Source organism: Arachis hypogaea, chromosome 17 (genome assembly GCF_003086295.3).
Source record: "Arachis hypogaea cultivar Tifrunner chromosome 17, arahy.Tifrunner.gnm2.J5K5, whole genome shotgun sequence".
Classification (NCBI taxonomy): domain Eukaryota; kingdom Viridiplantae; phylum Streptophyta; class Magnoliopsida; order Fabales; family Fabaceae; genus Arachis; species Arachis hypogaea.
The window spans coordinates 129,549,957-129,575,397 of record NC_092052.1 but is presented as its reverse complement, the minus strand read 5'-3'; the positions used below and the strand labels follow the sequence as shown (position 1 = coordinate 129,575,397).

Here is a 25,441-nt window from a genome sequence, read left to right as displayed (position 1 = left end):
TAATTTGAGAATACAAGAAAAGAATTTTATTGTTAAATTGACTTAAAAGAAGAACGAAACATGCTTCATAAATATATGAATATCGCTTTTATTTTGCAATGCATTTTAAAATTGTGAGAAAAGATCATTAAAACGAAAAATATCATTACAATTTACAAACAAATTAATTGGAATATCAACGTACCAACCAAGACCTCTCCCTAGCTATTAGGGGTGTAGTCGTAGACAAGGTGAAAACCAGGTGAAGTTAACTTTACGAGAAGTTGATATCTAAAACCGTTAGATGAAAATTTAGTCAAATTAATTAAATTATCTAACCGCTCTCAGGTATCAATTTTACGTGAAGTCAACTGCACCTGAATTTTCACCCGTAGACAATACCTCTCTTTTGTGACACAATGAATAGGTATCTATATGAAAAAAATAAAAATTAAAAAAATAAAAACTCAAGTACAATCAACTTTATACGAAGTTTATAACTAAAAATGATTAAATAATTTAACTGATTTAACTAAATTTTTATCTAACGATTCTTAATTATCAACTGTACCTGTTCACACAAAAAAATAACAAATCATGGAATTAAATGAAAAAAAAAATTGCGTAGAAAATGCATAACCCTAGTTGTACTTGACAGCATAATATAGTTGATATCCGTGGGGCATACACGTTATTCCTGGAAATTTCGTTTGCATGCGTTGTAAAGTAGAAACAGCTGAAAGTTAATGTCTTCTATCTCGTGTCTGGAACAAGCAATTAAAAATTCAGCGAAAGCAGAAAGAAGACCCAGATCCAATCTTCACGCCAGTTTCCAAGACCACAAATGCAATTCTTGTTTGAATACTCTATTCTTTGTTCTTTATTATGCAAAAGAAATTAAATCACTTTCACATATATAACCACACATTAACAAGAGTTTATAAAATGAATAATTAATATAAATTATTGTAAATCCATCAAGCTCGTTTAATTTAATTTGTTTTCTTCTAAAACTTAAATTTAAACTATTGATTATTGTGTGTAAATTATTGAATATACATATATATTATGGCTGGATATTGTTTGACTTTTCTACCAATACAAACGGAAAATTGGTATTCTATTTCTGGACTAATTTTTTAAAGAAAAATGAAAAATTATTACCAGTGGTATGTATATGTATATACAATTGTATACTAATGTTTTGGAATAATGTTTTGAAAGATATTGAGGCACTCGATCGTTGATGGATGAGAGGTTGGGTTATTTGTCTTCGATTTTACTAATCAGATAATACCATAAGTTATAGTTTAAATGTCATAATTTTTTTATAATTTTATTATATTTTTTCTACAAACTACTGTATTAATATTCCACGTCATATATAAACATATATTGGATGTCATCAGAGGATAACTTAATGATAATAATAAAAAAAATCTTTTTGTTAATATACTTAATTTTCTAAAAATATTAGAGGATTAACATTTTTAGTAAAAAAAATTGGTTTTAACTGTAAAATGCAAGACGAAAACAAGAGTCGCCTATTTTTTTTTACTATCTTACCATTTTCAATGTACATATTAACATATTATATTATTATCTTTCCTTTGCCAAAATTTTGAAAGCACTACACATTAATGCATAATACTAATAGTAATGTTGGTCGTTGGATTTGCCATCTTTTACAGTAATCGTGAATGGCTACGGTGCAAACCAAAATTTTTGCACCAATATAAAACTCAGTTGGAAGCCCACTTAGTCAAAACAATCCAGAGAACTAACGCCTTTAATTTCGTCCTCCACTTAAGCCCACTTTTGTTTAATTGGGCTCCTCACATACCAAAACCAAAAATGGAACGCCCTTCGCCCTTCTTCAGTATGATGAAAGGTTCAAAAACCAAAAAGGTTTAAAAACAAAAAACTAACTTGGTTGTTCGAGCTCATTCGTCCACTTAAAAAGTAGCCTGTGGCAATCATATTGCCTGTTAATCAAGCTACACCAAATTCAAACTCCAGCTGAGACTGAAATGAGATTTGAAAAAATTTCAAAGTGTGGGTGTGTGGGTGTATGAGTAGTGTAATGACCAAAAATAAAAAAAAATAAGTGTTTGAAGTTCGAATTTCGCCTTGTAAATGCATCAACGCATTTTAAGGTCACTTCTATGGTACAATGATATATTAGATGGCTTAGCTAAATAGGAATAAAGTATTATTTTAATTTTTAATTTTTAATATTTAAATTAAATTTTAATTTAATTTTTAATGTTTTATATATTTTATTTAAATTCTAAAATGTTTTAACTATAATTAATATTATTTTATAGTTAAATTTAACTAGAATAATTAACGAAAAAAATTATATCTTAGTAATTATTGATAGATTAAATATATTTACATACTAAAATTAAATATTATATTAATTCTTAAATATATTAATTATTTGTGTCAAATGTGAATTAATGTTAAAATAATTTAAAATTTTTTAAAATTAAAATAAAATATTTAAAATATTAAAACATAAATTAAGATTGGATATAAATATTGGAGACTTAAATAATATTTTACCCATTAATTAGTGGTTGCTTATATTTACGGTGCGCATCATAATTCCTTCACCATAGGCGTATTGATCGCTTATTAGGGCCTTTCCATTCGTTCAAGACCAAAATGTTTCAGCCACTAAAATTGCCCAGGCAATGATTATAGGTTTGGCCCAAAATCAGGAGAAAACGACACCGTTTCTTACCTACTACCAACTCACTTTGTGAATGCATCACCCAAGCTTTGCACTTGGAAGGATAGCTGGCCTCATGTTAGGCCTTGATGCTATTGGGTGTTAAAGACTCTACAAACATAAGAATTAAGAAAAAGGAAAAAAAAATATAACAACCATTAGAAGATAAACACGCTTAAAACACTTTTTTTTTAGATATTTTTTAATAATTAAAATTTTATATATATAATTAATTAAATTATAATTAAAATTTTATATATATAATCGATTAAATCGTATTATTTCTATTATAATTAGATTGGACAAATCAATTTAAATAAAAAATTAATAAACAAAATTTTAAATTGGTCTAAATTAATATTTTTAATATAAAAAATTACTATAATATTCAAATATAAAAAATGACTATATATATTTATATTTATTGAGAATTCTAAATTCTAACCCTATTATTTTCACTGTGCCGTCACGAGGTTAAGATTTAGGATTTTTAACATATATATATATATAATAAGAGTATTTTGTCATTTTTCTATAATAAGGATATTGTAGTTATTTTCTATAAAAAAAATATTAATTTACACCGGTTTAAGATTTAGTTCATCGAATTTTTGGTCAAATTAATTTGTCTGATCTAATTTTAAAAAAATAACACGGTTTAATCAGTTATATGTATTGAATTTTAATTATTAGAAAACATCTTTAAAAAAATATTTTAAACGTCTTTATTTGAGTGACTCCCAAAAAATATTACTAGTGTACTATTGTCATATTTTTGTATTTTTTATTTTAAAATATTTATCTTATTATTATAGTATTTTATTTTATAATAATTATTGTATGAATTCCAATTATATTTTTTTAGATTTTATTTTGAATTATTTTATGTAGAACTGCACACGGATTGAATTGGATACAATATCTACATTTTTTAGGTTCGGATCCGGATCGAATATAGGATATATCCCGTTAAAAAAATTTAAAAATTCAAAAGATAAATAAAATAATTTTACCACAAGACAAATTGTAACACCCTACTACACAGAGCTTTACGCTTAAGGCATAAAACAGAGGTGGTGTGGTATTACGACCTCTAAAATAAAATATGTACATATAATAGTAAAAAGAATATAATAAACTAGGAGCCTTAAAAAAACAGGTGAAACAAAATCGCGAAAATAAAAGCGCAACGCTCAGGAAACAGGATTATTTGCGTACTAAGAAACCTAAAGATCATAGGTGTAAGTAAACAGAAAGTGAGATTAGAGAGTCAAGGATACAGAATAACTAGCTCCTGACACAGCCTACGAAGCCAAGGTTGGCCGGAGGATATTTACATATATATACATGTCCAAAATCCAGATTTACATAAACAAAACCCTATTTCTCCATAGACCATAAGCCTCTAAGAGGATCAAAAGAACAGGTTGTCCAGAGAGGAAACTAAGTACATATATACATAAATATACATCAAAAGGAAACCCAGTAACCACTCTGCTTCAGAAGTCCAGACGCCTAGCGAGGTGCCTCTCAACCTGCATCTGAAAAACAACATAGTATGGGATGAGAACCAGAGGTTCTCAGCATGGTAAAGATGCCACGCATATAAGATATAAGGTCCTGGGAATACAGAGGCAATCCTAGAACGCCGACACTCAGATGTAAAGCTTAAGGAACTAAAAACAGAAGCCATAAATAGGTGGTCATCTAAAGGTTCTCAACCTAACTAAACTTAACCTATATATTGAACTTTTTCCACCTTTCCTCTGTACCTCCATCTCCCATGTTTGCACAGACAAACAAGCAAAACAAGGCAAACGCAAGTAGTTCACAAGTAGTACAGATAACAGTTATAACAAATAGCAGGCTATAGTCACATAGGCAATCCCACATAGTTCATAAACAAGCAAATCAGACAATATGCACATGATGCATGTCTGTCCTATGGCTGATGAGTCTCATCTGTCGGTTATCAAGCCAACCTGTCAAGTCCGGTTTGCTAAACCCTTGGACTATCCCCCGTCGCGCATCCCCATGAGTCTATGCATAGCTTTTTCTCTTTTATTCATAAATCATACATTCATTTTTACTCAATGGGGGTTACCATTCCCGGGAATTTATACGTGTCCGGTCACCCTTATGACGTAGGGTCAACAGAGTATCGAGTTTCAACCTGAAACACGTGGTGGTAAGCCACGGTACTTTACCCAGAAAAACTCGTATCTCAGATAATTTGAATGCTTAAGCCAAATATTATACATAATCATTTATAACGTTGCATACTCAATTCATCACCTTTTTAGCTTTACTTCACCTCCAAGTTATCTCCATTTCTTAACTTCATCTAATTACCAGACTCATTACTATTATTTATGACTGGAAGAATGAAAATAGAGGTTTAGAAGTTCTAAATAATTCTGAAATTACAAAAATATATGTAGTGAGAAGCAGCGTGTGCGCGTATGCACACATGTGTGCGTGCGCACACTTGCATATTTGTATGCGTACGCACACTGGTGTACGTGCGCACATCTGCCGAGAACCCCATAGTGTGCGTGCGCATCAGAGTGTGCGTACGCACGTTTTCTGAAAATCATAGTGTGTGCATGCGCACAAGAGTGTGCGTACGCACAAGTGAAAATTTGGCCCTGCTCAGAGCGCGCACACATACCAGAAATTCTTGTTTTTGCCAGAACTAAAAAAAAAACAACTTTTTGTTCAAATTTTCTGACGCCCATAACTTTTTCGTTTTAAAACATTTTTCATCCATTCTTCGAACGACGTAAACTTCGCGGATCCAATTTTAATATAAAATAAGTTTGATATCATTTGGGGGTTCGGAAGCTAAGTTATCGCTCGCCGAAGTTCGGCCAAAAACTAATTTTTCACAAAACTTCAAAACCTCCACTTTCCAACAAATATTCTTTCAAAATCAAATTGTATCATGAAAATTTAGCCCTAACTCGTACAATATTATTTCCCTCACTCCACATTCAATCACCATCCATGAACCCCAATTTTAACAATTCTAGTACATTAATTTCCTACCTACAACAACATAATCATCCATACAAGACCATCACCATCAGTTTGCCAATCATTATTAACACATAATCCAACATTCGTTCTTCCATACCCAATGTCAAACAACAATCAACTTCTAACTTAATTCACAATTATTCTCAAGGCACTAAACAATTTAACATACATATGCATTCAAATCCTATCATATGGTCATCTAGCCTAAATTTTCACAGAACATTATATATTATATATATGAAACCTAAACCATACTTTGGCCGATTTTCGCATATTGTCCAAGGCAAAATCACCAAACCAACACAGCCCTAAAGTCCAAAATTCACCAAAACACTAAAATTCCAACATCCACAATTTCAAGCTCCAACTACTTTTACACAACCTAACACATGTACACAACACATGTACACCCAAATTCATATATCCATATATAAAATTCAATACTCATACACCAATTCAATGAATTAACTTAGGATTAATAATCCTTACCATACCCATGGACAAAATCATCCAAGTCCGACAAGCTCCGCAAGCTAAATCGAACCTAAAATACCAAAATCAATAAAATCTCAACATAGGTATTCATAATTTTTGAAATTAAGGGGGTAGAAGAACTAGAATGATAGAGTGGCTTACCAATAAAATTGTTCCGGTAAATTCGTAGAGCTCGACGCGATGAACGTGTGGTCACAAACGATGCGGAGATCGGAGCTCGGAGCAAGAAGTTACGGTGGATTGATTTGTGGCGTTAGGTTGAAAAGCTTTCCCTCTTCTTCCCTGATTGTGCAGCGTGAATGAAGAGGAAGAAGAGAGGGGAAGCTGGCTTCATTAATGATATGTGGGCTGAGTTGGGCTCACAGGCCCGATTTGGACCCGGTTCAACCGGTTCGGCCCGTTCTGCCAAATCTTGGGCCAAATTCTTTAAAATTAGTGTCAAAATTCTCGTTTTAATGAGCTCTATCCTAATTTAATATAATATTGACATTTTTAATTTTCTTTATTAAAATTAATTTATTGACTAATTATTCGCTAATTTTAATGGGATTTACACAAACCCTAAAGCAAATAGTTTCTAATTTAACTAGAATAAAACCATAATAAAATTTGAATCATAAAAAAAAACAATCAAAAGAGGGATATAACAAAAAAATTGTAGAACACAAAAAATTATTGGTATTTAATTTTTTTTAAAATTATCTTTTCAAAGCCTCTATCCGTTGCTTTGTTAATCGTCGTCGTCATTATTCTTCTGGTTGCCATTCCAGTTGTAGATCTACTTCACTTTTGCAACTTTGATTCAAAGGAAGAAAAGAGGAACGACAAGAACAGAGGCACGGTTCAGTAAGGCAGCGCGACAGCGATGGATGAAGCAGAGAGAACCACGATGAACCACGATGGACGAGGCAGAGAGGAGCGTAAGGAACGGAGGAAGAGAGGAGTTCGAGTAACGTTGAAGAGGATTAAAAAAGGAAATAGACGTGGTCCGAAGAGGCGATAGAGGAGACATGACAATGAACGAGATGCCGGTGACGAAGGAGAGCGGTGGTGATGGATGAGGTCAGAAGTGAGTTTTGAGAAAGGGAGAAGCTCTGAGCCTGATTGAATAAGAGAGGCGAATTTGGGAGTGGGTGAGAGAAGAGAGCAGCGCTGCGTATAGATTTAGAATTACTGAATTGGGGTTTGCATTTTTTAACTTTGGTATTTATATTATTCAGTCATATATACTTAATTATTAAATCTGCGAATCTACGGATCGGATATGCGGATATAAACCCAATATCCGCTATCCGATCCTATCAGAATGCAGATTAGATCGTATCTGATCTGATGACTCTGCGGATCAGATATTATCTGTAAAATACGAATCAGATGCAGATAAATATGACAGAGTTGTGGATAAATTATTTAATCCATGCGCAGCCCTAGTTTTATCCAAACTAGTAAAGCAAATTGAGTTTGAATAGGTGATTTATATATTCTTAATTGCTTCTTTGTGTGCTTCTAAAATAGTAGCTTAAGGTATCTATATGAAATTTTAATGTCATAATCAAACGTTAATTTTTACAAAATATAATTGAAATTAGATTAACAAATTACCTGAGTTAAGGTGATATTTATAGAGATAATAGTGTGGTTGATTATTTCAGAATAGGAATTTAGCTACAAGCCTGCAACTTAGGTAACGATTATTTCCCTCATTGTTTGGGCAGTTTAGCATAGTGAGAGGTTACTCCACCTGTATACGCGGGATCTGGTAATGAAGAGCTTTAGTCTTTAGAGATGTCCCAAATTAGATTGTCTATCGAGTCTAAGTGATCCAAGTTAAATCCAGTCGCGTGTGGGAGACCCTCTTTGTTCATTGGGTTAGGTCGAATCAAGATGAATTTGAGCTATTCTTAATTGAACTCCCTTGGAGTATGCTTTGGGGTTAATTCCAGTTAAAAATTATTTTGCCTATTAACTCCCAAATTAAATATAGTTAAATATAATAAAATAAAATATGAATATAAAAGAATGCGTCAAATGATAAGATTGTCTTTCCAAATCTGTCCTACACAAAAATTTTACCATTTTTATTTATGAATGTCTAAAATGCTAACAAAATTATTTATAAAAATGACATATTCAAAATGACATATTTCACATCGTTGTTTCATCTTCCTTCTTTTCCTTTCATCACTAGATATACTCCTTATTCATTTTAATTACTCTGTTAGTCCCTATAGTTTCGTGAAATTTTCAATTAGGTCCCTATAATTTTTTTCTTATTAATTGGGTCCCTGTACAAATTTTTTTTTTCAATTAAGTCCCTCTTAGTAGTAATTGGCTTAATTTTATAGGGACCTAACTAAAAAAAAAAAAAACTGGTACAGGGACCTAAATAAAAGGAAAAAAAAAGTGTAAGGACCCAATTAAAAAAAATTTGGTGCAAGGACTCAATTAAAAGAAAAAAAAGTATAGGGACCTAATTGAAAATTTTGCGAAACTATAGGGACCAGCAGAATAATTAAACCTTTCATTACATCATGTTCTTCTGTTTTATTTTTTTATAATTCTATTTATTTCCTAGGTTTTGAATTTTTTGGCCTTCAATTTTTTTATGATTTTTGTTTTAGTGTCTTTTTTAGGCTTGATTTTTTTTAATTTATTTTTGGGGCTTGATTTTTTTCAATGTTTTTTTTTTTTTGAGGATTTTCAGAGGATCATCTTCTACCACTACTGCTTTTGGAGTGAACATAGAAGAATAAATTAAATCACTGAAGGTTTGTGGGGCACCAAAGATGACGTTAAAGTGGAGCATTTGAAGGAGGGTTATTGATGTAGTCTTCTTGTAACTGCTAGGATGTTTTGAAAACATTAGACTGCATTCTTAGGCTATGACCACGAGAGCTTTTTTCTTTGTAGTGCTACTCCCCACAGGCTCCACGCTACAGGACAAGAGAAGAATAAATGATAAACGGTTTTCGGGGCAGCTGCATAAAATACACAGCTTTCCATCTCCTTCAAAAGTAGGCCACACTTGCTAAGTTTCTCTCTTGTGTTCAATTTTTCCTGTAAAACAAACCAAACTAGAATTTCTACATGCGGTGGAACTAAGTTTTTCCATACATGATTTATAATATTGGACATGTGTTGCTTTTTGGCTCTCGCAATGCTCTTTTGTATTGTTTCTATGAGGGACATCACTGTAAACTCTCCAGACCTTTTGTAATACCCCGTTATCCTAAGCCTTACCTCTAGCCGTAAAGCAAAGGATAATAAAGTGCCACGACAGTCCTAAAACTTATAATATATAATATATATCCAAGAATTTATATAACTAGAAGCCCAATGAAGGAATAAAAGCTCAAAGTTGCATAAAGCAGAATTACGAAATGCGAAGCGTTCACACACGGTAACTAAACGCGTAGGTACGAACAGAACAAGACATAATACATATAAAACCTTGTAGATAGCTCCAGGATACACAAGGTAGTAATTAAATTAACAAGATATATATATATATACCAAAAAGATGACTAGTCATAGCCTGCGGAGTTTAGGCCGGCTAGTCAAACTGAAATACAAAAGAGTTTCGGAAGTTTAAAACAACTTATACAACTTATCTCTCAAAATCAAACCTCTAAGGCCAAAAATCTAAAATAAAAAGGTGAGAGAAAGTACTACAACAAGAGTAAAGTGAAATAAAACATAAAGAATATCATACTCCGCTCTGTCACCACATTCGCAAACTCACCATGATAGGTTGTGACCTGCATATGAAAAATAACAACAATATATAGTATGAGAATCGAAAGTTCTTAATATGGTAATAGTGCCCAATATGTAAGATATAAGGTTCTGGGATGCTAAAGGCAATCCTAGAACTTCACATCAAAAACAGATATTCAAACTTAACGAAAATAAATAACTAAAACCATAAGCCATAAACAGGATTATCTAGACTTAGGAGATTTCTAACTAAAACTAGTCACACCGCTGTATCCCACAGCCTTCGCCAACCTAACCTCCATGCGATCTCATCGCCACCGCCTTCCGTTCCTCCTCAACGCCAGACAATCACAAGTATATGCAAACAAGTAATACACAGGTACTATTCATGTATAGCAAGTAATTAAAGAAGCAGGTAGGCATATTATACAATTAGGCAAACTACAAGTAATCAAAGCAAACAAGCACATAAGAGATGCATATGATGAATGCCTGTCCTATTGGCTATGATATCACATGTCGGTTATAGTGTCAAACCCGACACAAAATCCGATCGGCAACTCTCGGATTAGTCTCTCTGTTGTGCATACTCAGGAGGAATAATTCCAAGGGATGAGTGCCCTACCAACTTCCTCTGGATATCGCATGTCAACATAGATGGGAGACTGCCACAGACCCTACGCTGGCACCATTACCGCGACAAGCGGGAGACTGCCACAGCCCTTGCCCGAGGCGTATAGTGACTTACCAAAACAATGCATGTCACGTGAGTGGAAGACTACCACACCCCTCACATCCGAACGTAGGCGGGAGACTGCCACAGTCCCTAGGACGGAGAACAATGCATGTCACAATCACATAATCCATCTCAGAGGCCACTGCTCATAGCACACTTTCGTTCATACTCATTCCATTAATCGTAATCATTCATTTTCAACTTCCAATATCATCATCTCTTATCAATATCTCAAGTTCCTCAAATACAACATAATCATTCCAAATCTCAATCTCGTCAAAGAAATATCTCACCACACCACATTAACTAATCTCTTCCACAAACATTCCAAAGTCTAAGTCACCGGCTCTAAACTCATATCAAAGAAAATCACCAATTCAAATTAATTATCCCATCTTCACTAGTCTTAGAGTCTAATTACTAGCCATAAGTTTTAAGAAAAAGTTATGGAAGTTTGGAAAGCTAGAGAACCCCTAAAAGCATAGAAAAAACACATTTTCAGCAAAATAGGGGTTGTGCGTACGCACACCCCTATCGTCTCTACGCACATGTTGAAAAAGGTACGTCTGTGTATGCATTCAATACGTCATTGGGCCGTTTCGGGTACGCATACCTGGGCTGCGTACGCGAGAAGGCTTGGCAGAGACGCACGTCCATGTATAAAGGTGCCCGCGTACGCATGTTTCTCAGATTGCAGAAAAATGTCAAGTTTTACTAAACATTGAAACTTTTACTAAACTGGTTTATTCTAAACATTGAAACCTTTACTAAACTGGTTTGTTCTTCAAAAACAAAAATGATATTCCAAATCAAATTTTTCAAACAATCAAATTTTTACTAAACTGGTTTATTCTAATTTCCTATTATATTGACAAAGATGGCTTAAAATATCGGGTACAAGATGCTACCCTAAACTGAACTATATCACCCAGACGATGAAACATACCTAACTAAATAAAGACTTCGATAGCCTTACTGTTGATCAAACCCTTACTATTATTCTCTCTGTCTCCCATTTTTCAGATCAGTCTAAAAAATATTTGATCCTAGAGAAGCAATCAAGTGAAAGCACTAACTAGAACAACTACTACAACAAAGAACCAAAGATAACACCACCGTCTTCTTCCAACAAAGCTATCTACGCCAGTGTCCTTTCTTGTGTGCATTGATAGAGCTTTTCTTTGATCAGCCAGTTGCCATTGTCTATTTTTTTTTCCGGGATCAACAACACAGTCCTCTTTGACATGGCCGTTAGCACCGCACTTTTCACATTGTAAGTTTTGTGATTCATCTTTAGGTACCGCGGGAAATGGCAGTCCATTATCGTCAAGTACATAAATATTTATGGCATGTGTCCCGCCCGAATTATCTTTGGCAAGGTTATAATGAACTTCTGTAGAAACCGCAAGAATACGATTATCAAGTTGATCTTCTCCGAAAAAGGGAAGATGGTCCCTGTTGTCATAGGGTATTATTACCCCTTGTTGATTTCGATCGTACACATTCACTCTCCCGTAGAGAGGTTTATCCAAGTATTCTGACATGTTTTAAGAAAATAGAGGAAGGAGAAAGTATAGAAAGTTATATAGACTTAAGAGAGTAGAGGAAGGAAGAAGAAGGGAGAAGTTGGTGAGTTATATCATAAAGAGTGCGAGAGTAGAAGGAGAAAGATGAAAGGGGAAACCAGGAAATTGATTTGATTTAAAATATCTCATCTATCTTACCAATATGTATTAGTGTCAATATGCTTGGCCCTATAGGGCTTTGGCCCTACTTTATAGGGCCAAAAGAACAAATGGCCGTATACTGAATATGGCCAAATTTTCAAAAAACCTTGCAAGGCCAAAAGCCCTCATGGGCCAAACATCGTAGGGCCAGCTCATGGATAATCCTCTTTTTTGTTGCTTTTTTAATTTCTATTTCAACAATCTCTATCCTATTTAAACAATCAAACTCCATTAACAAGGTCCACAAAATAAACTCTATTTACAAAGTCAAAAATAAAATAATATTCAAAATCAAATTTTCTAAATATTGACACTTTTACTAAACTGGTTTATTCTTCAAAAACTAAAATGATATTCCAAATCAAATTTTCCAAACAATCAAATTTTTACTAAACTGGTTTATTCTAATTTCCTATTATATTGACAAAGATGGCTTAAAATATCGGGTACAAGATGCTATCCTAAACTGAACTATATCACCCAAACGATAAAAGATACCTAACTAAATCAAGACTTCGATAGCCTTACTGTTGATCAAACCCTTACATACCTAACTAAATCAAGACTTCGATAGCCTTACTGTTGATCAAACCCTTACTGTTGTTCTCTCTGCCTCCCATTTTCCACATCAGTCTAAAAATATTTGGTCCTACAGAAGCAATCAAGTAAAAGCACTATCTATAACAACTACTACAATAAAGAACCAAATATAACACCACTGTCTTCTTCCAACAAAGCTATCTACGCAGTGTCCTTTCTTGTGTGTATTGACAGAGCTTTTCTTTGATCTGCCAGTTTTCACTGTCCATTTTTTACTGGGATCAACAACACAGTCCTCTTTGACATGGTCGGTAGCACCGTACTTTTCACATTGTAAGTTTTGTGATCCATTTTTAGGTACCGCGGGAAATGGCAGTCCATTATCGTCAAGTACATAAATATTTATGGCACGTGTCCCGCCCGAATTATATTTGGCAAGATTGTAATGAACTTCTGTGTAAACCTCAAGAATACGATTATCAAGTTGATCCTCTCCGAAAAAAGGTAAGATGGTCCCTGTTGTCATAGGGTATTATTACCCCTTGTTGATTCTGATCGTACACAGACACTCTCCCGTAGAGAGGTTTATCCAAGTATTCCGATATGTTTTAAAAAAATAGAGGAAGGGAAAAGTATAGAAGGATATATAGACTTAAGAGAGCAGAGGGAGGAAGAAGAAGGGGGAATTTGGTGAGTTATATCATAAAGAGTGCGAGAGTAGAAGGGAGGAAGAAGAAGGGCGAAGTTGGTGAGTTATATCATAAAGAGTGTGAGAGTAGAAGGAGAAAGATGAAAGGGAAAACTGAAAAATTGATATGATTTAAAAGATCTCCTCTATCTTACCAATATGTATTAGTGTCAATATGCTTGGCCCTAGAGGACTTTGGCCCTACTTTATAGTGCCAAAAGAACAAAAAGCCCTATACTCAATAGGGCCAAATTTTCAAAAAACCTTACAGGGCCAAAAGTCCTCATGAGCCAAACATCATATGGCAAGCCCATGGATAATCCTCTTTTTTGTTGCTTTTTCAATCTCTATTTCAACAATCTATATCATATTTAAACAATCAAAACTCCATTGATAAGGTCCACAAAATAAACTCTATTTACAAAGTAAAAAAAATGAAACAATATTCCAAATCAAATTTTCTAAACATTCAAATTTTTACTAAACTGGTTTATTCTTCGAAAACTAAAACGATATTCCAAATCAAATTTTTCAAACAATCAAATTTTTACTAAATCGGTTTATTCTAATTTTCTATTATATTGACAAAGATTGCTTAAAATATCGGGTACAAGATGCTACCCTAAACTAAACTATATCACCCAAACGATGAAACATATTTAACCAAATCAACACTTCGATAACCTTACTGTTGATCAAATCCTTACTGTTGTTCTCTCTGCATCCCATTTTCCACATCAGTCTAAAAAATATTTGGTTCTAAAGAAGCAGTCAAGTGAAAGCACTAACTACAACAACTACTAAATCAAAGAACCAAAGAAAATAGCACCCTCTTCTTCTAACAAAGCTATCTACGCCCGTGTCCTTTTTTGTGTGTATTGACAGAGCTTTTCTTTGATCTGCCAGTTGTCACTGTCCATTTTTGACTGAGATCAACAACACAATCCTCTTTGACATGGCCGGTAGCACCGCATTTTTCACACTGTAAGTTTTGTGATCCATCTTTAGGTACCGCGGGAAATGGCATTCCATTATCGTCAAGTACATAAATATTTATGGCACGTGTCCCGCCCGAATTATCTTTGGCAAGGTTGTTCTGAACTTCTATGGAAACCTCAAGAAGACGATTATTAAGTTGATCCTCTCCGAAAAAGGGAAGATGGTCCCTGTTGTCATAGGGTATTATTACCCCTTGTTGATTCCGATCGTACACACTCACTCTCCCGTAGAGAGGTTTATCCAAGTATTCCGACATGTTTTAAGAAAATAGAGGAAGGAGAAAGTATAAAAAAGGTATATAGACTTAAGAGAGCATAGGAAGGAAGAAGAAGGGAGAAGTTGCTGAGTTATATCATAAAGAGTGCGAGAGTAGAAGGAGAAAGATGAAAGGGGAAACCGAAAAATTGATATGATTTAAAAGATCTCCTCTATCTTACCAATATGTATTAGTATCAATATGCATGGCCCTATAGGGCTTTGGCCCTACTTTATAAGGCCAAATGAACAAATAGCCCTATACTAAGTAGGGCCAAATTTTCAAAAAACCTTGCAGGGCCAAAAGCCTTCATGGGCCAAACATCGTAGGGCTAGCTCATGGATAATCCTCTTTTTTGTTGCTTTTTCAATCTCTATTTCAACAATCTCTATCCTATTTAAACAATCAAAACTCCATTGACAAGGTCCACAAAATAAACTCTATTTACAAAGTCAAAAAATAAAACAATATTCAAAATCAAATTTTCTAAACATTGAAACTTTTACTAAACTGATTTATTCTTCAAAAACTAAAATGATATTCTAAATCAAATTTTCCAAACAATCAATTTTTTACTAAACTGGTTTATTCTAATTTCCTATTATATTGACAAAGATGGCTTAAAATATCGGGTACAAGATGCTACCCTAAACTGAACTATATCACCCAAACGATGAAACATACCTAACTAAATAAAGACTTCGATAGCCTTACTGTTGATCAAACCCTCACTGTTGTTCTCTCTGCCTACCATTTTCCACATCAGTCTAAAAAATATTTGGTCCTACAGAAGCAATCAAGTGAAAGCACTAACTAGAACAACTACTACAACAAAGAACCAAAGATGACACCACCGTCTTCTTCCAACAAAGCTATCTACGCCAGTGTCCTTTCTTCTGTACATTGATAGAGCTTTTCTTTGATCTGCTAGTTGCCATTGTCTATTTTTTACTAGGATCAACAACACAGTTCTCTTTGACATTGCCGGTAGCACCACACTTTTCAAATTGTAAGTTTTGTGATCCATCTTTAGGTACCGCCGGAAATGGCAGTCCATTATCGTCAAGTACAGAAATATTTATGGCAGTGTCCCGCCCGAATTATCTTTGGCAAGGTTGTAATGAACTTCTGTGGAAACCGCAAGAATACGATTATCAAGTTGATCCTCTCCGAAAAAGGGAAGATGGTCCCTGTTGTCATAGGGTATTATTACCCCTTGTTGATTCCGATCGTACACAGTCACTCTCCCGTAGAGAGGTTTATCCAAGTATTCTGACATGTTTTAAGAAAATAGAGAAAGGAAAAAGTATAGAAAGTTATATAGACTTAAGAGAGCAGAGGAATGAAGAAGAAGGGGGAAGTTGGTTAGTTATATCATAAAGAGTGTGAGAGTAGAAGGAGAAAGATGAAAGGGAAAACCGGGAAATTGATATGATTTAAAAGATCTCCTCTATCTTACGAATATGTATTAGTGTCAATATGCATAGCCCTATAGGGCTTTGGCCCTACTTTATAGGGTCAAAAGAACAAATGACCCTATACTGAATAGGGCCAAATTTTCAAAAAATCTTGCAGGGCCAAAAGCCCTTATGAGCCAAACATCGTAGTGCTAGCTCATGGATAATCCTATTTTTTGTTGCTTTTTCAATCTCTATTTCAACAATCTCTATCCTATTTAAACAATCAAAACTCCATTGACAAGGTCCACAAAATAAACTTTATTTACAAAGTCAAAAAATAAAACAATATTCAAAATCAAATTTTCTAAACATTGACACTTTTACTAAACTGGTTTATTCTTCAAAAACTAAAATGATATTCCAAATCAAATTTTTCAAACAATTAAATTTTTACTAAACTGGTTTATTCTAACTTCTTATTATACTTACAAAGATGGCTTAAAATATCGGGTGCAAGATGCTACCCTAAACTGAACTATATCACCCAAACGATGAAACATACCTAACTAAATCAAGTCTTCGAAAGCCTTACTGTTGATCAAACCCTTACTGTTGTTTTCTCTGCCTCCTATTTTTCACATCAGTCTAAAAAATATTTGGTCCTACAGAATCAATCAAGTGAAAGCACTAACTAGAACAACTACTAAAACAAAGAACCAAAGATAACACCATCGTCTTCTTCCAACAAAGCTATCTATACCAGTGTCCTTTCTTGTGTACATTGATAGAGCTTTTCTTTGATCTGCCAGTTGTCATTGTCTATTTTTTACTGGGATCAACAACACAGTCCTCTTTGACATGGCCGGTAGCACCGCACTTTTCACATTGTAAGTTTTGTGATCCATCTTTAGGTATCGCGGGAAATGGCAGTCCGTTATCATCAAGTACATAAATATTTATGGCACGTGTCCTGCTCGAATTATCTTTGGCAAGGTTGTAATGAACTTCTGTGAAAACCGCAAGAATACGATTATCAAGTTGATCCTCTCCGAAAAAGGAAAGATGGTCCCTGTTGTCATAGGGCATTATTACACCTTGTTGATTCTGATCGTACACAGTCACTCTCCCGTAGAGAGGTTTATTCAAGTATTCCGACATGTTTTAAGAAAATAGAGGAAGGGGAAAGTATAGAAAGGTATATAGACTTAAGAGAGCAGAGAGAGGAAGAAGAAGGGGAAAGTTGGGGAGTTATATCATAAAGAGTGCGAGAGTAGAAGGAAGGAAGAAGAAGGAGGAAGTTGGTGAGTTATATCATAAAGAGTGTGAGAGTAGAAGGAGAAAGTTGAAAGGGAAAACCGAAAAATTGATATAATTTAAAAGATCTCCTCTATCTTACCAATATGTATTAGTGTCAATATGCTTGGCCCTATAGGGCTTTGGCCCTACTTTATAGGGCCAAAATAAACAAAAGGCCCTATACTCAACAGGGCCAAATTTTCAAAAAACCTTGCAGGGCCAAAAGCCCTCGTGGGTCAAACATCGTAGGGTAAGCCCATGGATAATCCTCTTTTTTTGTTGCTTTTTAAATCTCTATTTCAACAATCTCTATCATATTTAAACAATCAAAACTCCATTGACAAGGTCTACAAAATAAACTCTTTTTACAAAGTCAAAAAATAAAACAATATTCCAAATCAAATTTTCTAAACATTCAAATTTTTACTAAACTGGTTTATTCTTCGAAAACTAAAACGATATTCCAAATCAAATTTTTCAAACAATCAAAATTTTTACTAAATTGGTTTATTCTAATTTCCTATTATATTGACAAAGATGGCTTAAAATATTGGGTACAAGATGCTACCCTAAACTGAACTATATCACCCAAACGATGAAACATACTTAACCAAATTAAGACTTCGACAGCCTTACTGTTGATCAAACTCTTACTGTTGTTCTCTCTACCTCCCATTTTTCACATCAGTCTAAAAAATATTTGATCCTACAGAAGCAATCAAGTGAAAGCACTAACTAGAACAATTACTACAACAAAGAACCAAAGATAACACCACCGTCTTCTTCCAACAAAACTATCTACGATAGTGTCCTTTCTTCTGTGTATTGATAGAGCTTTTCTATGATCTGCTAGTTGCCATTGTCTATTTTTTACTAGGATCAACAACACAGTCCTCTTTGACATGGCCGGTAGCACCGCACTTTTCACATTGTAAGTTTTGTGATCCATCTTTAGGTACCGCGGGAAATGGCAGTCCATTATCGGCAAGTACATAAATATTTATGGCACGTGTCCCGCCCGAATTATCTTTGGCAAGGTTGTAATGAACTTCTGTGGAAACTGCAAGAATACGATTATCAAGTTGATCCTCACCGAAAAAGGGAAGATGGTCCCTGTTGTCATAGGGTATTATTACCCCTTGTTGATTCCGATCGTACACAGTCACTCTTCCGTAGAGAGGTTTATCCAAGTATTCTGACATGTTTTAAGAAAATAGAGGAAGGAGAAAGTATAGAAAGTTATATAGACTTAAGAGAGCAGAGGAAGGAAGAAGAAGGGGGAAGTTGGTGAGTTATATCATAAAGAGTGCGAGAGTAGAAGGAGAAAGATGAAAGGAGAAACCGGGAAATTGATATGATTTAAAAGATCTCCTCTATCTTACCAATATGTATTAGTGTCAATATGCTTGGCCCTATAGGGCTTTGTCCCTACTTTATAGGGCCAAAAGAACAATTGATCCTATACTGAATAGGGCCAAATTTTCAAAAAACCTTTCAGGGCCAAAAGCTTTCATGGGCCAAACATCGTAGGGCTAGCTCATGGATAATCCTATTTTTTATTATTTTTTCAATCTCTATTTCCACAATCTCTATCCTATTTAAACAATCAAAACTCCATTGACAAGGTCCACAAAATAAACTTTATTTACAAAGTCAAAAAATAAAACAATATTCAAAATCAAATTTTCTAAACATTGTCACTTTTACTAAATTGGTTTATTCTTCAAAAACTAAAATGATATTCCAAATCAAATTTTCCAAACAATCAAATTTTTACTAAACTGGTTTATTCTAATTTCCTATTATATTGACAAAGATGGCTTAAAATATTGGGTGCAAGATGCTACCCTAAACTGAACTATATCACCCAAACGATGAAATATACCTAACTAAATCAAGACTTCGATAGCCTTACTGTTGATCAAACCCTTACTGTTGTTCTCTCTGCCTCCCATTTTTTACATCAGTCTAAAAAATATTTGGTCTTACAGAAGCAATCAAGTGAAAGCACTAACTAGAACAACTACTACAACAAAGAACCAAAGATAACACCATCGTCTTCTTCCAACAGCTATCTATACCAGTGTCCTTTCTTGTGTGCATTGATAGAGCTTTTCTTTGATCTGCCAGTTGTCATTGTCTATTTTTTACTGGGATCAACAACACAATCCTCTTTGACATGGCCGGTAGCACCGCACTTTTCACATTGTAAGTTTTGTGATCCATCTTTAGGTACCGCGGGAAATGGCACTCTATTATCGTCAAGTACATAAATATTTATGGCACGTGTCCTGCCCGAATTATCTTTGGCAAGGTTGTAATGAACTTCTGTGGAAACCGCAAGAATACGATTATCAAGTTGATCCTCTCCGAAAAAGGGAAGATGGTCCCTGTTGTCATAGGGTATTATTACCCCTTGTTGATTCTGATCGTACACAGTCACTCTCCCGTTGAGGGGTTTATCCAAGTATTCCAAGATGTTTTAAGAAAATAGAGGAATGGGAAAGTATAGAATGGTATATAGACTTAAGAGAGCAGAGGGAGGAAGAAGAAGGAGAAAGTTGGGGAGTTATATCATAAAGAGTGCGAGAGTAGAAGGAAGGAAGAAGAAGGGGGAAGTTGGTGAGTTATATCATAAAGAGTGTCAGAGTAGAAGGAGAAAGTTGAAAGGGGAAACCGGAAAATTGATATGATTTAAAAGATCTCCTCTATCTTACCAATATGTATTAGTGTCAATATGCTTGGCCCTATAGGGCTTTGGCCCTACTTTATATGGCCAAAAGAACAAAAGGCCCTATACTCAATAGGGCCAAATTTTAAAAAACCTTGCAGGGCCAAAAGCCCTCGTGGGCCAAACATCGTAGAGCAAGCCCATGGATAATCCTCTTTTTTTGTTGTTTTTTCAATCTCTATTTCAACAATCTCTATCATATTTAAACAATCAAAACTCCATTGACAAGGTCCATAAAATAAACTCTATTTACAAAGTCAAAAAATAAAACAATATTCCAAATCAAATTTTCTAAACATTCAAATTTTTACTAAACTTGTTTATTCTTCGAAAACTAAAACGATATTCCAAATCAAATTTTTCAAACAATCAAAATTTTTACTAAACTGGTTTATTCTAATTTCCTATTATATTGACAAAGATGGCTTAAAATATCGGGTACAAGATGCTACCCTAAACTGAACTATATCACCCAAACGATGAAACATACTTAACCAAATTAAGACTTCGACAGCCTTACTGTTGATCAAACCCTTACTGTTGTTCTCTCTGCATCCCATTTTTCACATCAGTCTAAAAAATATTTGTTCCTAAAGAAGCAGTCAAGTGAAAGCACTAACTAGAACAACTACTAAATCAAAGAACCAAAGATAACACCACCATCTTCTTCCAAAAAGCTATCTATGCCCGTGTCCTTTCTTGTGTGCATTGACAGAGCTTTTCTTTGATCTGCCAGTTGCCACAGTCTATTTTTGACTGGGATCAACAACACAGTCCTCTTTGACATGGCCGGTAGCACCGCACTTTTCAAATTATAAGTTTTGTGATCCATCTTTAGGTACCGCGAAAAATGGCAGTACATTATCGTCAAGTACATAAATATTTATGGCACGTGTCCCGCCCAAAATATCTTTGGCAAGGTTGTACTGAACTTCTGTGGAAACCTCAAGAATATGATTATCAAGTTGATCCTCTCCGGAAAAGGAAAGATGGTCCCTGTTGTCATAGGGTATTATTACCCCATGTTGATTCCGATCGTACACAGTCACTCTCTCGTAGAGAGGTTTATCCAACTATTCCGGTATGTTTTAAGAAAATAGAGGAAGGAGAAAGTATAAAAAGGTATATAGACTTAAGAGAGTAGAGGAAGGAAGAAGAAGGGGGAAGTTAGTGAGTTATATCATAAAGAGTGCAAGAGTAATAAAAGGAGAAAGATGAAAGGGGAAACTGGGAAATTGATATGATTTAAAAGATCTCCTCTATCTTACCAATATGTATTAGTGTCAATATGCTTGGCCCTATAGGGCTTTGTCCCTACTTTATAGGGCCAAAAGAACAAATGACCCTATACTGAATAGGGCCAAATTTTCAAAAAACCTTGAAGGGCCAAAAGCCCTCATGGGCCAAACATCGTAGGGCTAGCTCATGGATAATCCTCTTTTTTTTTTTTGCTTTATTAATCTCTATTTCAACAATCTTTATCCTATTTAAACAATCAAAACTCCATTGACAAGGTCCACAAAATAAACTCTATTTACAAAGTCAAAAAATAAAACAATATTCAAAATCAAATTTTCTAAACATTGACACTTTTACTAAATTGGTTTATTCTTCAAAAACTAAAATGATATTCCAAATCAAAGTTTCTAAACCATCAAATTTTTACTAAAATGGTTTTTCTAATTTCCTATTATATTGACAAAGATGGCTTAAAATATCGGGTACAAGATGCTACCCTAAACTGAACTATATCACCCAAACGATAAAACATACCTAACTAAATCAAGACTTCGATAGCCTTACTGTTGATCAAATCCTTACTGTTGTTCTCTCTGCCTCCCATTTTCCACATCAGTCTAAAAAATATTTGGTCCTACAGAAGCAATCAAGTGAAAGCACTAACTAGAACAACTACTACAACAAAGAACCAAAGATAACCCCACCGTCTTCTTCCAACAAAGCTATCTACGCCAGTGTCCTTTCTTCTGTGCATTGATAGAGCTTTTCTTTGATATGCTAGTTGCCATTGTCTATTTTTTACTAGGATCAACAACACAGTCCTCTTTGACATGGCCGGTAGCAACGCACTTTTCACATTGTAAGTTTTGTGATCCATCTTTAGGTACCGCGGGAAATGGTAGTCCATTATCGTCAAGTACATAAATATTTATGGCACGTGTCCCGCCCGAATTATCTTTGGCAAGGTTGTAATGAACTTCTGTGGAAACCGCAAGAATACGATTATCAAGTTGATCCTATCCGAAAAAGGGAAGATGGCCCCTGTTGTCATAGGGTATTATTACCCCTTGTTGATTCTGATCGTACACAGTCACTCTCCCGTAGAGAGTTTTATCCATGTATTCCGACATGTTTTAAGAAAACAGAGGAAGGAAAAAGTATAGAAGGGTATATAGACTTAAGAGAGCAGAGGGAGGAAGAAGAAGGGAAAAGTTGGGGAGTTATATCATAAAGAGTGCGAGAGTAGAAGGGAGGAAGAAGAAGGGGGAAGTTGGTGAGTTATATCATAAAGAGTGTGAGAGTAGTAGGAGAAAGTTGAAAGGGGAAACAAGAAAATTGATATGATTTAAAAGATTTCCTCTATCTTACCAATATGTATTAGTGTCAATATGCTTGGCCCTATAGGGCTTTGGCCCTACTTTATAGGGCCAAAAGAACAAAAGGCCCTATACTCAATAGGACCAAATTTTCAAAAAATCTTGCAGGGCCAAAAGCCCTCGTGGGCCAAACATCGTAGGGCAAGCCCATGGATAATCCTCTTTTTTTTTGTTGCTTTTTCAATCTCTATTTCAACAATCTCTATCATATTTAAACAATCAAAACTCCATTGACAAGGTCCACAAAATAAACTCTATTTACAAAGTCAAAAAATAAAACAATATTCTAAATCAAATTTTCTAAAGATTCAAATTTTTACTAAACCGGTTTATTCTTCAAAAACTAAAATGATATTCCAAATCAAATTTTTCAAACAATCAAATTTTTACTAAACCGGTTTATTCTAATTTCCTATTATATTGACAAAGATGGCTTAAAATATCGGGTACAAGATGCTACCCTAAACTGAACTATATCACCCAAACGATCAAACATACTTAACTAAATCAAGACTTTGATAGCCTTACTGTTGATCAAACCCTTACTATTGTTCTCTCTGCATCCCATTTTCAACATCAGTCTAAAAAATATTTGGTCCTACAGAAGTAGTCAAGTGAAAGCACTAACTAGAACATCTACTAAATCAAAGAACCAAAGTTAACACCACCCTCTTCTTCCAACAAAGCTATCTATGCCCGTGTCCTTTCTTGTGTGCATTGATAGAGCTTTTCTTTGATCTGCCAGTTGCCACAGTCCATTTTTGACTAGGATCAACAACACAGTCCTCTTTGACATGGCCGGTAGCACTGCACTTTTCAAATTGTAAATTTTGTGATCCATCTTTAGGTACCGCGGGAAATGACAGTACATTATCGTCAAGTACATAAATATTTATGGCACGTGTCCCGCCCGAATTATCTTTGACAAAGTTGTACTGAACTTCCGTGGAAATCTCAAAAATACGATTATCAAGTTGATCCTCTCCGGGAAAGGGAAGATGGTCCATGTTGTCATAGGGTATTATTACCCCTTGTAGATTCCGATCGTACACAGTCACTCCCCCGTAGAGAGGTTTATCCAAGTATTCCGACATGTTTTAAGAAAATAGAGGAAGGGGAAAGTATAGAAGGGTATATAGATTTAAAAGAGTAGAGGAAGGAAGAAGAAGGGGGAAGTTGGAGAGTTATATCACAAAGAGTGCGAGAGTAGAAGGGAGAAAAAAGAAGGGGAAAGTTAGTGAGTTATATCATAAAGAGTGTGAGAGTAGAAGGAGAAAAATGAAAGGGAAAACCGAAAAATTGATATGATTTAAAAGATCTCCTCTATCTTAACAATATGTATTAGTGTCAATATGCTTGGCCCTATAGGGCTTTGGCCCTACTTTATAGGGCCAAAAGAACAAAAGGCCCTATACTCAATAGGGCCAAATTTTCAAAAAACCTTGCGGGACCAAAAGTCCTCATGGGCGAAACATCATAAGGCAAGCCCAAGGATAATTCCCTTTTTTTTGTTGTTTTTTCAATCTCTATCATATTTAAACAATCAAAACTTCATTGACAAGGTCCACAAAATAAACTCTATTTACAAAGTCAAAAAATAAAACAATATTCCAAATCAAATTTTCTAAACATTCAAATTTTTACTAAACTGGTTTATTCTTCGAAAACTAAAACGATATTCCAAATCAAATTTTCTAAACAATCAAATTTTTACTAAACCGGATTATTCTAATTTTCTATTATATTGACAAAGATGACTTAAAATATCGGGTACAAGATGCTACCCTAAACTGAACTATATCACCCAAACGATGAAACATACTTAACCAAATTAAGACTTCGACAGCCTTACTGTTGATCAAACTCTTACTGCTGTTCTCTCTGCATCCCATTTTCCACATCAGTCTAAAAAATATTTGGTCCTAAAGAAGCAGTCAGGTGAAAGCACTAACTAGAACAACTACTAAATCAAAGAACCAAAGATAACATCACTCTCTTCTTCCAACAAAGCTATCTACACCCGTGTCCTTTCTTGTGTGCGTTGACAGAGCTTTTCTTTGATCTGCCAGTTGCCACTGTCCATTTTTGACTGGAATCAATAACACAGACCTCTTTGACATGGCCGGTAGCACCGCACTTTTCACATTGTAAGTTTTGTGATCCATCTTTAGGTACCGCGGGAAATGGCATTCCATTATCGTCAAGTACATAAATATTTATGGCACGTGTCCCGCCCGAATTATCTTTGGCAAGCTTGTTCTGAACTTCTGTGGAAACCTCACGAATATGATTATCAAGTTGATCCTCTCCGAAAAAAGGGAAGATGGTCCCTGTTGTCATAGGGTATTATTACCCCTTGTTGATTCCGATCGTACACAGTCACTCTCTCGTAGAGAGGTTTATCCAAGTATTCCGGTATGTTTTAAGAAAATAGAGGAAGGAAAAAATATAGAAAGGTATATAAACTTAAGAGAGCAGAGGAAGGA

The 25,441-nt window shown here is 34.6% G+C and overlaps 1 long non-coding RNA gene across 1 annotated transcript; it reads right to left on the bottom strand.

The window, feature by feature from the left end:
• Positions 1–3,993: 3,993 nt before the first annotated feature.
• On the bottom strand, positions 3,994–6,561 carry LOC140180877 (uncharacterized). The gene is made up of 3 exons (XR_011874967.1): positions 6,392–6,561; positions 6,245–6,299; positions 3,994–4,257 (listed from the first exon to the last, which is right to left on the bottom strand). It is a non-coding gene; the product is annotated as an uncharacterized lncRNA (long non-coding RNA).
• Between the last annotated feature and the right edge of the window lie 18,880 nt (positions 6,562–25,441).